Source organism: Pleurodeles waltl, chromosome 12, assembly GCF_031143425.1.
Source record: "Pleurodeles waltl isolate 20211129_DDA chromosome 12, aPleWal1.hap1.20221129, whole genome shotgun sequence".
Lineage (NCBI taxonomy): Eukaryota > Metazoa > Chordata > Amphibia > Caudata > Salamandridae > Pleurodeles > Pleurodeles waltl.
The window spans coordinates 150,032,415-150,046,350 of record NC_090451.1 but is presented as its reverse complement, the minus strand read 5'-3'; the positions used below and the strand labels follow the sequence as shown (position 1 = coordinate 150,046,350).

General features: G+C 42.2%; 1 protein-coding gene across 2 annotated transcripts in view; it reads right to left on the bottom strand.

Annotated features, from left to right (window-relative positions):
- The window catches only part of ARRB2 (arrestin beta 2), a 305,471-nt gene that overhangs the window by 216,121 nt on the left and 75,414 nt on the right, over positions 1-13,936 (bottom strand). The gene's annotated exons all lie outside the window — the stretch shown is intronic.

The window sequence follows — 13,936 nt, the reverse complement described above, 5'->3', positions numbered from 1 at the left end:
AAGGGCCTCCCACACTCTGGAACACACACTGCTCCAATGCGAAAAAGGGTGACCTGTGAAGCCACAAAGAATACGTTTCAAGTTTGGATGGGGAACAATAGTCTGGTGTGGAGAGGACCTATAACGGCGGGGGGAGCTTGGGCAATAAGGTTGTAGGGTATGAGTTCAGATTTTCAAACAATCACGCTGGTTAATATGCATGATATGAGAAGCAGCACCTCACCGTACCAGACTGACTTAGAATACAGCACCAAGCAACCTCTCTTTCTATACCTCACCAATTGTTCCTTATCTGTCCGACGTGCTCAGCCCAGCCTTTAACCATCCCTCCTGTGATGTGCACCCCGCAGAGGCGGGTTTACGCTCGCTTCAACTCTCACACTACACTAGGTGACTATGTCCTATTTTGGCGCTTCTGGTCAACTCTATGCAGATGGCACCCAAATTCTTTGCCACATGATTTTCATATTCAAATCCTAAACTATCGCTCTGTCGTCTGGCGCTGGACTGCACCCAGAGAAGCCATGGGCGGAAAAAAAGTTGGCGTCCTCACAGCAAATGGTGAATAAAAGAAGGTAGCAGGAGATCCACCCATTTTGTGTTTACAGGTCATCCATGCATGAAAGCACTAACTGATCTCTGAGCACAAACTTCTCTGCACCTCCCCAAATATTCCGATCACTCACAGTGAAGCTGGATCACTCTAGTGCCAAGCTGTTGGCGGTGCGAATGGCGGTGTTGGTGTGTGTTGGGCTGGTCGCTGCTGTCTTCAGGACTTTAATGCAGACAGCTCCGTACAACCCTCGGAAAACAGGCGCCCTGGGCCCTGCTCGCCAACGCCAGAAACCCTGCTGCAAGCGATCGTGTGGTAGTTTATTGCTGATTTCCTGTGCGCACCACATGCTGCGCCTCGGTAAACGGTGTCATCCTCATTAGCATGTTGCAATAGACAACGGTGCTGGGTAAAAATCTGAGGTTTGCAGCACCACGAGACAGTGCAGCTCGTGCTCCGCAGTACATCCGTGCTATCATTAGAGGCCCCTTCCTGCACTAAAACTATTCTGACCATAATGCAGACACCTTTACACTATCACACTATTGTGCTTAGGTGCCTGCACTGGTCAAGGCAGCCATAGTGCACCAGTGCATGGAGGGAGCAACCTGCACCATTTGTTTGGAATGTATGCTGCAGTTCTGCTCTCTCCAGGTGAAGCAGCACAGCAACTTAGCTCGCTGCATTGAGCCTGTTGTCCAATGAACTATGCTGTAGTACTGCGCATGTGGCAAGATTAAGTAATACTTTAGTTTTGTTTTTTTCCCCTTTGGAGAAGTTCATTAGAAGAATTCTTAAGATCGCAGCATCAATAAGCTAAATGCTTTTTTTGATTTTCCATTTATTTTCTCACACACCTCAGAAGGACACAAACCCACCACCCTTGTTTCATAATCATCATTCTATATCCTGCACAGATCAAAGCATTTCAGAAAGAAGGTTTTCAGGCAAGTTTTTAACAGAGGCTTGTGGCTGGCAGTTTGAAAGTCTGTGTGTGAATGTACCAAAAACTGGTTGGTTCCGTGTCAAGGCTTTACGGCTCATCTTCGGTAGTCTTTGGTTCAATATTCTAGTGTGTTTGCTGTTTGAAGCTACTACTTTTGGGGGGGCCAAAACCAGCCTATGTAACTGGTGGTTTAACTCCAAATGAACATTGAGTGACACCTACTCACATTTTCCCACAATGACCTTCAAACTAAATACATTGCAAAAGTCACATTTAGTCATAGAAATGCATGGCATCTTTGGCGATACACAAGGCTAACCGCTTAGTGTCCCCACTTAAAAATGGAACCCAATTTTAGGGGGTGGACATAGCGGCCACAACAGATAACAGCTCAAGGAGAACATGGCCAATCTTTTTTATCCAATTCAAAACCAAGGTTTCTTTTTTTTTTTTTGTAGTGTGGGTAACTATGGATTTTGAACCATGATCAGCCACTACAATGGAAACCTACCAAAACCACACATTCTTGAAAACTAGACAACTCTCACAAGGTTTTCTTACCCAGTAGCCCTGTGCAAACCTCAAAGTTTGGGTCAAAACACACATTTTCTCACTTTCCTGTGTAAGAAGATTATGGAATTATGCAAAATCTTCCTACCACCTGGCATTCCGCCTGGTTTCCCAATAACTGCAGTCCCTAACTTGTTTGGGTTGGCTAAGAGACCCCAACACAAAAGGCCCTAAAACACTATAGTGAAAGAGCAGCAGTAGGGATACTGTGGTATTGGGGTTTGGGTTTGGCGGCCACCCACAGAAACCTACCAACCACAAGTATTTTTGAAAATTGGGTACCCTGGGCATTCCAGGGAGGCCTGCCCTAAATGGATCCGGTGCCTTTCTTACCCTCAATACCCAGCAAATCTCAAACGCTGCCTAAAATCATGTATTTTCCTTACATTTCTGTGACGGAAACTTCCAAAATCAGCAGGAATCCACAAACTTTCTTCTACTACCCAGAATTACTCCACTTGTCCCAATAAACCACTGCCTCATTTGTGTGGCCGGGCCTGGTGCACTGATTAAATCAAGGTCAATGGGAGCCCTCACAAAAGCTAATTACTGGCTAGCAGACATTAGAGAGCAAAAGCAAAGTTAGCAAGCAGTAAAAAGGTAACCTTTTAAAATTTATTTTTCTTTAATATTTATTAAAAATCTGACTTCACCATTTAATCGGATTTTTAGAAACTATTAAAAATAGTAATTTAAATATTTTTCTAGCTAGCCTCATTCCAGAGATTCAGTATTAGGATTTCTAATCTGTACTATGGTGTTTTTTCATAGGACTGCTAGGCCTGCCCCAGTGAAAAATAGATTTGGGGCCTTTTCACTTCAAGGACATAATAAGGGTGACTTCTTAATATTAAAAAGGGAAGTTTTGACCCGTTAAAATGGTTTATTTTGGGAGGCTGAATAGCAGCTTTTACATTGCTAGGATCAGGCTACAATAGTAGGATTTGAAGCCATGTTCGCTCTGCCCCTGTAGTGGATGGCACAGAAGGTGCTGCAGTGCACTAGTGGCATTTAACTTGCAGGCCCATGACACATACAGGGACTTACACGTATGTTAAGTATACCAATCAGGGATATGCCAATTCAACTATGTTTACGGGCGAACACAGGCAGTTTACTACTGGTTCAGATGGGGTAAAATGCAGAGTTCTATAGCCAACTGAAATAAAGGGCCCAGCAAAAAACACGGTTAACCATGAGGAAAGGTGGATTTCCGAAAGCTATTAACCAGCAGTTGCCCTAGAACCCTAAGAAAAGAGCCACAGTCACCATCCACTTCAACATTGGTAACCTCATTAGAGTTCACCAGCCCAGGAGACGTTAGTAGTGGCTCTGCAATTGCATAGAAAACTACCTTCTTTCACAATACTCCTTATCACTCCATCCTCCAACCTTCAATGTTTCACACAATCATCTTTTTATCTTAGTTGCATAATGAAGATCCTGTCTTCTTATAAAGCCACCATGTACAACTATATATCCCAAACATTCATCTTCAACATTGGATTGTCCTCAGTCTCCTCCAACAGGATCATATTCACATTCACTCAAGGAACCAACTTGTAAGTCATATTCTATTATACATCCCTTTTTCCGTTGCTTGCTTGTAGCCTCTCTATAAAGTAAATAAATGTATCACAGCACCTTATCCACCATCCAAACTTTTCACAATTTATCTTTCAAGATCTTAAAACAAATGACACCATCCACACACAGTGTTTGGTTCTAGGGTAGATCCACCAGACAACTAATGATGACATACGTCCCGGCATCGTTAACTATGCCCCCAAGGTCTTCACAAACTCCCAAGCACTAATTTATATTGCCAAGAATATTAAACCAAATAAAAAACTGCAGGAAAATGGTTAATAAGAAAATTCAAGACAACATAACTCTACAGTTTTCTCTAAAAACTCTTCTCTCAAAACCGTATGCTCACTTGAAAAATATCCATCTACAAAAGCGGTGTGGTGCAACTACACCAAGACCAGGGGTATAGGCACCAATATCAACTACTTCCCAATCAACAATACTTTCATCATATATCTTTAGACCCCTCTCAGCCCTCCAGTAACTCAATACATCCCAACTATATGGCACACCTCAAAACCTCTCTTCGTGTATGAACTATTTAGCTACTAGACATTGCTAAAAACAAAGTAATTTTTGGGGAACTTCACCCTTGGCACAATAAAACCCCTCAAATGATCAGTTTGGAAGCTGGCCCAAAGAAGGCTACAATCAGAATCAAGGAGAGAATCCGGAAGAAATGGAAAAAAATAAATTCAGATGTCTGCCAACTTGGACATCTAGCCTGCCTGGAAAAAAATATCTAACTGAACGTCTGTTACTGAGAAGATAACCGAAGGACACGTAAGGGAAACGTTGCACTTCAACTGAGTTTCTAAAATGAGGAGTGTTCCACAAGCATCTCGGTTCTTCTCAGGTAAATAATACAGTTATTCTTCGATAGCTGTAAAATTCAAAGATAAGTTTCCACAGGACTAGAACAAGTAAGATCTCATTTTTGGTTTAAGTTTAGAGTTTGTGTCAGTCTACTTCCTTTTCCTTGGTACCTGATCGATCGGCTCTACTCAATCATAGGAAAGAGAGAGAGGACTGAAACCCAAGAGTAAGCAAAGACCAGTTTCCAAATTGTAAATAGTCAAAGTTTGTAAAGACTGTGAATAGATATTCAGAAAAAATAAAAAAAGGTGACAAACTGTATTATGCAACATGTAAATAATAAATAGCAAAACAGTATCAATTACAGGATGACTATAAGTGATGGCAGTTGAAGAAACAAATAGGAGGCTCTAGTCATCATCTTCCTCAGAAGAGCCACTAAGGCTTCAGGAGAACGTGGGCGGGGGAGGGGGTTAAAAAAGAAAAGAGATGAAGAGACAGCGAAGAGAGTGAATCGGATTTTGTGAGGGTTAAAAGAGCAAAGAGCAACATTATGTTTATTTACTTGTCAGGCTGAACAGAGTAGAGGTATAAAGTTTCCCCAATTAATCCACTGAATCAGGGGAGAATGAAAGAAGCAAAGCGACCTGAAGTCTCTTCATATTCCATATTCTCCCAACCCACTTTCTAGTTTCCTTGCAAGGACATATAGGCGAGGAGGGAGCATTAGGAAATTAGCATCTGCTCCTGTGAACAACAAGATTAGCAGGAAGTATTCTATATAATGTGAATAGCTGTATACAAGACCCTAACACTGATATGACCATTACATTATTCCTCCTCCTTATTAAATGCTCACCTCCTCAATCGAAACTCCAAAAATTGCAGCCTATGCCTGTGCATCATTACCTCGCTCCACACCAGATGTTCGTCAGTTTCCTGAAATGTTTCCAAGTCATTCCATACTAAATAAACACTCACCATGTCTGGATGACCTCAGTCATCTATTACCTAATCATCTACCGCCACTTCCAATGACCCACACAATCTGTATCAAACATATTAATCAAGGTTAGGTCCAAGCTCTACCAGAGAAACTGCCACATTCTAGGTTGCTTACGACATCCTGAAAACTATAGACACGGGTGAACTTCACATCTTTGCCCACTTTGATTCTACTCAACAACCTTTCCACTGCCCATGGTCAATACACAAACATTGCCCAGTTCCTAGCCGACAAAGCATACAGGTGGACTGTTCCAAACCACCACCACTTCTACTGAAATGTGAAGACCCTAAATAAAACTCCCTAAAGATCTTCAACCTCTACACAGAACAACTAGGGTCTTAAAGGGCATAATGTTTTTCTCAATATGATGATGTAGCATTGCTGTATTTCAATTTACATACACCACAGAATCCTATTTATTCCCGAACATCAGTCATCTATTGCAAACATAATCTGGCAAAACGAAAGTTAATCGTCAAACAGTGGTGAACTCTAAACAGGTATCAAAAGATTTAACTTTTAATTAACTTGAGCTGCCTTTTTCACCAATACGAAAGACCTAGGGGTCGACATCAGCCCATAATTTTAATCAAGAGCATTTGAAGAGGAACCCCCAAACTGATTAGGACTAGCTAACACTTCTAAAATGGCTCAAACCCTCTGGCACAGCAAGCCCCTTTCAACCCACAACCAAAGCTCTCCTATTCTTGCATAATGACCAAGGCCAGGCATTGACCTATGGGTTTCACTCCACCACACCTTCATGAATGCTGTCCACCATGCTGCAGTTCACCTCTGTGCAACCATAAAAACGCTCTTCACTGGGTCCACCTTACAGCAATCATCAAATACTAATATACTTTGCATCAATTACAAATCCAGCCACCTGGCTGCACACCAAGCTAAAAACAGACTGCAACCAACCCAGAAAAAAATAAAAATATAGCTTTGCCCTGCTGTGCCCCCTCTACAATCTGAATTGAACTGTGCCTTCATGTAACACTATAGCGCACATTTCAATCCTTCAAGGAAGAAACTTTTCAGCCTTTTTGTTTCAATTTGAACACATCTTCTAACTGCCCTATTTCTTTACCAGAGTCATTTGTAAACAGTACTCCAAGCTTTTCTAAATTCTGAGTAACTATGGACTAGGTAAAGAACAGTGCTAACCCTGTCAGCAGGTTGGCACCATATAAATGCCCCCAACAAAAAGGATAGAATGCGAAAAATTAGAAATGTAATTCTGGGAAACGCCAAAAGCACTGGCATGATACTGGGAAAGTACAGTGGTTTGGGGTATTCTACTGTACTCAATATACATCTTCAAAGTAGAATTCCTTTAATGCTGCTGATGACTTAAAGAGCTCCCATGTGCTTCAATATGGCATTGTGTCAAGTAAGATATTTAGGTTATTGTCTTTAAACTCTGTGACTCACCCCAGTATAGGGCCACTGGAAAACGTTGGTTAGCGCCAAGACATTCATAGAAATATTAGCTCAATTCAAAATTGCACTGTCAGACAAAAGGTTTTTTTTATTTAAAAAAATAAAATAAAGAAAATCACCAAAGCCTGAAGAAAAGCTATGATGAAATCCTATTTACTAAAAGAAATGGGACACAAGGCTTACTTTGGCAACATAAAATATTAGCATGTTCTTATATTTTAAAGGAAAAAAACAGCCTATTAACTGTCTCTGAAGGTGGGCCATGGCATTTGGGAAAGCATGTATAACACAACAGATGAATGTACAGTCTTTGTTCTATATGGCTGATGCAACATACCAATAAATTAAACCATTCAAATACGAAACAAAATTGAAGACTACTGATAGCAAATCCATACTTTCAAATATAGGAGAAGAGAGAAGGAGACCATATGGTGTTCACAAGGAATATAAATTATCCTGATTAACAGGCCTATGGAGACAGTAATTCATCTGAGTGGGATCCAGGATTCTATGTTAGGATCAGAGTTGAATATTATGCTTTTCTTCCTTCACTTTACTCCATAAATTCACAAACAGCTATTTTTAAATATCAACACAGTAAAAAAATGTTTTTTTTTAAAAAACGAATATTCCCATAAACCTTTGGGAAGAGAAGCATCATCAAAACCAATCACGTATAAGCAGTTCGCATAAAGTCTTTAGTCTCCCTCTTTCTTCGCTGCTCAGCAGCTACAGATAAGTTTTGCTCCGTCACTCAAGGTATTACATGTGTTAAAGCATGGTTAGTTACTAGCTATATTGTGGCATTTTCTGTGACATTTGTTTCCTTGTGTTAAAGACCACTGGTACACCATCACGCTCCTTACACAACAGTTTCTCTCATTGCGAATAACCAGGATCGCGAACATGGTGCGTTCCTCAACCCACTAGGTGGCACTGTAGGAACCAGCCAGCACGGCACCAGTGCTCCATGACGCAGGTCTTTCAACTCACTGAAGCGGGTTAGGAGTCGTGCGCTGCTCGAGCTGCTTCTGAGCCTTGCCCCGTGCCTGGAGACAGACGCACCATGTTAGGGTCTGTACAGTGGGTTTTTACCAAAACACGCTCATTGTGACAGCCTACAGGTGCATCATCATCCCCTGTGACTCACTGCGGGGTCGGTATTAAATAATTGGCTGTGAAGACATTGGTGGGGACACGGTCCCAGGCTCATTTTCCCCAGTAAATTACAGTGGGAGTAGTGTCAAGGGATCAGACCTTTCAATTGAGACCCCTGGCCTCCACAAATTATCACTGGGCTTTCCCAGTACCACATCTGGGCAGCGCTCGGCCTGCTGGAATATAGCTCTCATCACAGAGACTTCAGAGAGCCGTCACGCAGACTTCGGAGAGCAAATATGAGAAAGAGGAAGCTATGTCCTTCCTCCCTTGGAACGACAAATTCTGTGAGACTGTGGATGTCTCAGTATATTGAGCAGCATCTGAGGCTATGGCTCCCCTGGAACAATGCCTGTCTAGACAAATTGCTAAAGGATGTGTGAGCATCCCAGCTTTGACCCATCCACCCCCCACCTGCTCCCCCCAAGAGCCTCTATTAACCAGGTTACCCTGGGACCAGATCCTCCACCACAAAGGAGAAAACAAGACATTGGGGTGCACTATGATGCAGCTGATTGCCTAAAGAAGGCCTTCTTAGCCCCCAAACTAAACCCTCGGGCACACCCGTGCAGGGATTTTCAGAGCTTCCCCAACCCTACTCTCCAGAGAAGGCAGATGGGGAGGACTCCCATGGACTTTTAGAGAAAAAGAAGTCAGGCCCTTCTAGGCCTTGGCGCCCATCACCTGCACCAGTCTCTTCCCTGTGGCTTTCCCCCTCAGAAACAGTGGCCGATATGCTGGACTCTGATAACATCAAGATAGAATTGAAACTTTCCGTTACAACAGCTAGGACATTTTTCATTCTCTACAAAATCTTAGCAGGCTCCCACTCAAAGCTGGCCTCACAGCACACTGGGTGACCCGCTGGCATTTACTTAATGGACGGTTTAACTGGGAAGCTAACCCCCAGTAATGTTAAAGCATACATCTAAAATGAGAAAGGCAGCACTTGTTTGAGTCACCCTCTAGTCTCCACCTTTTTAAAGACGAAGTAACAATATGGATCAAGAAAATGTTGATTTCCACTTTCAATGTAGGTGAAAACAACTACTTAGCTACCACTTCATGTAAAGATGCTAGTCATAGGTGGGACCTGCCCCCATGTGGAACTCAGAAAATTTTCACAACACCTTAAGTGTTATTTAATCAAGGAGTTTATCAAGGACCAAGAATCCACATCTTTCTTTGCATATTAGATCACACTAGTATTGATTGCGATGGGCAAGTAAATTAAGTCTTTCTCCTTTATCAGGGAGACAATTCCACCCAAAAGACACAGGATTTCAAATTGTCTTGGCAATACCAACAGTAGGCAGAGTGTTGCTGAAATCTGGGCACTGCATTTTTCAGCACTTAAATTAAAAACAAAGATGTCAGACAACTATGATGCCTACTAGCTGTAGGCATTACAGTTAACATAGTCAGCCAGACACTAACCTATGGTTTTGTTCATCGAGTCTTCAGATTTCAGCAGGCTGCTACGTGTCCAGTTTTAGCAGGTCCTTAAAGCTTACTTCTGCTAGGTGTTAAAGTTAGCACAGCACTCCATGTAATCCAGATACCACATCTTTAATCCTGCTCCTTCATTCACAAACCTAAAGCATTTTTGGATTTGATGTCTTGGTTTGATTTCATTGGTTCAACAGGTTCATTGAAGAACTGGACATTATGTGCCCTGAGGACCTGTGTGTGAATTGATAAGCTATGTGCTTACACTGCATTGCTACTAATGCATCCAGGTACAAAAGGCCACTGGGCCACTCTATGACCCCAGGGCGCTAACCACTCTGTATAAAGTGGTGCTTATTGGCTCGCCTCTCAAAAGGGAACCTTGCTCTGCTAAATATATACCAATATATTCTGGATTGCTTAGATCTAGCTCTCAGTCCTCTAAAATTCGGACCAGAGCTCAACAAGTCTGTCACAAGTGGGCACTTAAGTTCTAGCCACCTGGGGCAGGCTTCTTATTGGGAACATATTAGAAACACTGGCGTTTCCGGATTTCCACTCTAGATTTATTTGGCTTATCCTGGAGAAGGCTCTAAGCTCATGATCCTGAGAAGCATCATTGCAATGTAATTCCTCATTTTGAATTGATTAGTAAATGAATTACTAGTTTATCACAGCCTTTCACATTGAATCATGGAATCATTGCAAAAGCATGTGGCTTGAAGAAGTGGATGCAAGAAGCATTAAAAGATGTCCAATGTTAGTTTTTCTGTAGGTTAGTACTCGGTACCTGCTGGACGAGTGTGGTACAGTCTTTGACTCTCAAAAGCCTACTTAGACCACAGCAACAGCATTTTGGAACAAGGCTTGAGGTGATGACCACAAACGTTCTAAGACAGCTCTTTGTTTTATTGCTGGGGTCTTCATAGGCTTTCCAGTTGTTATAACATGTTGAAGATCCAAGTTGAATTGTAGCGGTCCACATAAAGTTTGATTGGGTACCCCACTGCAGAACACTCTGGGTAGGGAGCTTTTTCACACATTCAGCATGATGGAGATCAGCTTGACAAGTTGGTGGCAGGGTAGCCGCTTTGTCCGCAGGCTCAAGTGTAAAGGAACTGGCATCATTTTCACTACACCCCTTTTACAGGGTGCTCAAAGCCTTTAACATAGCTACCCCACCACTGAATATGCACATGGAGTCACCAAAGTCACTGCTATACCACATACACAAATAAACATATGATACCCAAATTTCATTAAAAATTTAATCTCCAGACTACACCAAATGTTTGATTTTACTTGCCCCCCCTTTTTTAAATATTGTTTGGGTGGTATGCCTGTCTCACAAATGAATCCTTAAAAGAAAGGATTCTTCCTTGGATTCGCACCCTCACCAAAAAGTGCAAAACTGGCTTGATTTCACAAAACCTTTAAATGTGCTCCCAAAACTATTTACTCATGACTCCTCTACCTAGATCACATTTCTAAGATCTGAGCAACTGCATTCTGCCAGCTACATTCACTGAAGAGGGCCAAAATTTGAATATCTTACAAGGACCTCTTAAGTATAATCTAAAGGCTTGTCCAATCACAAACTGATTGAGGCAGAGTCTTGATGGAAGGTCTTAAAGTAATTACCTCCACCCCACCAAATCAAATCAGTCAGTAGGTTGCCTATGGAAAACAAACTCAAACCTGATACCTGTAAACCTGAAATGGATTAACTCATCCACGAGGTTTAAGAAATATGTTACCTACCCTGTAAGCAACTGTTCGTGTCATGTAGTGCTGTAGATTCACATACTGTGCATGCTCATGCCATCTAGTGTTTGGTCCAGGTGTGTGCAAGTTGCTTTTCTTCTAAGAAAGTCTTTTGAGTCACAAGGTAGAGTGACTACTTCTCAGTGATACTGCGCATAAGCATCAACTCCACTGTTGGATTGTTTTCCCCCAAGAAGGTCATAATGGAGGGCAGAGAAAGTGTAAGTCATGAGATGTCCATGTGAGAACGAGTAGAATAAACTTCAATGGCCAAAGGTGTCCAGGGGGAGGGTCCCTGCAAATTAATCTATAATGTTACATGCCACGAACAGATGCTTACAGGGTAAGTAAAATATTCTGTTAAAGGCATGTGTGGCTGTAGATACACATATTCTGCATAGACTGTAAAGCAGTCCCCCTGAAAAGCAGTAGCTCAGTGGGTGTTGCAGTTATTTGAAAAAGAGCACGTAGCACTGTCTGACCTACACTAGCTTGTTGGGGTGCTGAAAAATCCACAAAATCTTTGGTGAAGGTGTGTGGAATTGTCTGTAGCTGTTTTGCATTTGTCGGCTATGGGAATGTTTCCTAAAGAAGCCATTGATGTTCCCTTTTTTCTAGTAGAGTGTGCTCTAGGAGGTGTAGGTAAAAGGCTTTTGGGCTTTAGCATAACAAGTTTAAATTCAGTTAACTATCCATCTGGCTGTACCTGATTCGGATATAGGGTTGCCTAGATGTGGTGGAGAAAAAGCAAAAACATTTTTTTTTGTTTTCCTGACGTTTTAGTTCTATCAATATAGAACATAAGGGCTCTTTTAACATCTAATGTATGCAAGTTCTTTCTGCAACAGTATCTGGTTGACGAATAAAAAGTGGTAACTCATTAGATTGGTGGAGGTGAAACTGAGAAACCACTTTAGGAAGAAATTTAAGGTTGATGTGGAGAACCACTCTCTCGCTATGTAGTTGTAAGTAAAGTGATGGCTACTAAAAATGACACCTTCCAAGAAAGGAATTGAAGGAGGCATGAGTGTAACTGTTCATATGGAGGGCCTATGAGTCTTGCGAGAACTACATTAAGGTTTTGTGAGGGTGCGGGTAGAACCCATAGTGGAATAACTCGAGCCCCTCCATGAAGGCTTTAATCACTGGAACCTTGAACAAAGAAAGATGTTGCCTGTTTTGTAGATAGCCATTGCTGTAAGATGCAATCCTATAGATGTAAATGCTAACCCAGACTTTTGTGAATGAAGAAGGTAGCAGACAATGTTTCGTACATAGGCTGTAAATGGGTTGATTTGTTTTGAGTGGCAGTAACAGACAAAGTTTCCACTTTGCCACATAGAAAGCTCTAGTGGTAGGTCTACAGGCTTCTTTAAGAATGTCCATACATTATTTTGGCAAATTCAGGTAACTAAACTCTATGACCTCAGGAGCCAAACAGCTAGGTGGAGTCTCTTGGGATCTGGGTGCCGGATTCTTCCATAGCTCTGAGTGAGAAGGTCTAGCCCAGTGGTTCCCAACCTGTGGTCCGGGGACCCCTAGGGGTCCGTGAAGCCCCCTCAGGGGGTCCGCGACTCCTTAGAAAATTAAAGAATATTAACACATTACCTTCCCAGCTTTCAGTAATGACTCAGTGAGGGGGTCCCTGGATTCCACTAATGATTCAGTGGGGGTCCCCGGGTTCCAGTAATAAAACAGTGGGGGTCACAGAAGTCAAAAGGTTGGGAACCACTGGTCTAGCCTGTTTGGGAGCTTCTCCTGGGTAACTACGGAGAGGTCCAGTAGTGTTGTGAACCAGGGTTGGCAAGCCCACGTGGGAGCTACCAGGATTATTATTATATTGTGAGACATTTGCCTGAGCCTTAGAATCAGAAATGGAAGGAACTGGAGAGGAGGAAAAGCGTAGGGAAATATCCCTGACCAAATCATTCATAGTGCGATACCCTTGGATAGTGGCAAAGAGAAATAAGGGTAGTAAGGGTGAGAGGCGCCGCACCTCTAAGCAGTAGAAAAATAGTTTTCACAGAGTAAAGAAGTACAAGCAAAGTCCGGTGCAAAGCGGCCCGGTGCCTTACTACCCAGTAGGCACCAAAAAGGGTACTGAGGAGTAACCTAGGCAAACATGAGACAAGAAGGCCACAGCACACAGAATGTAATGTCCAACAGTAAAGCAAGGATAGATATTCCTGATGTCGTGATGCAGGTTGGAAGAAGTATGAAGTTGGAACGAGTCACGGATCCTGTTTGCAGATAGTATCTTTATTTACAGTTGCTAGAAGCCATTGAGTCATCATGGAGATACAGCCAACACGTGTTTCGTCACACAGGTGACTTCATCAAGGCTGTAATATAGTAATGAGAGCAAACATTGGATATATATGTGTGTTTAATTTGCAATTTGGTGTGGAACCCAGAATCTGGCAACCAGTGGTGCGAGCTTAAGTAAGTAAGTAAAAAGTGGACATGGCTAAAAAGGTAAGTAGTGATTGGGACCCAAAATGAGAGGCATGAAGATACAGAGTGAAACACTGTGATCAAGTAAATAGTGTTGGTAAAAAGTGTTGGAAAGCTTGAACCTTAAATACTGTGACAGTAGAGACAGTGTTAACTAGTTATAAGTATGCAGGTAAGT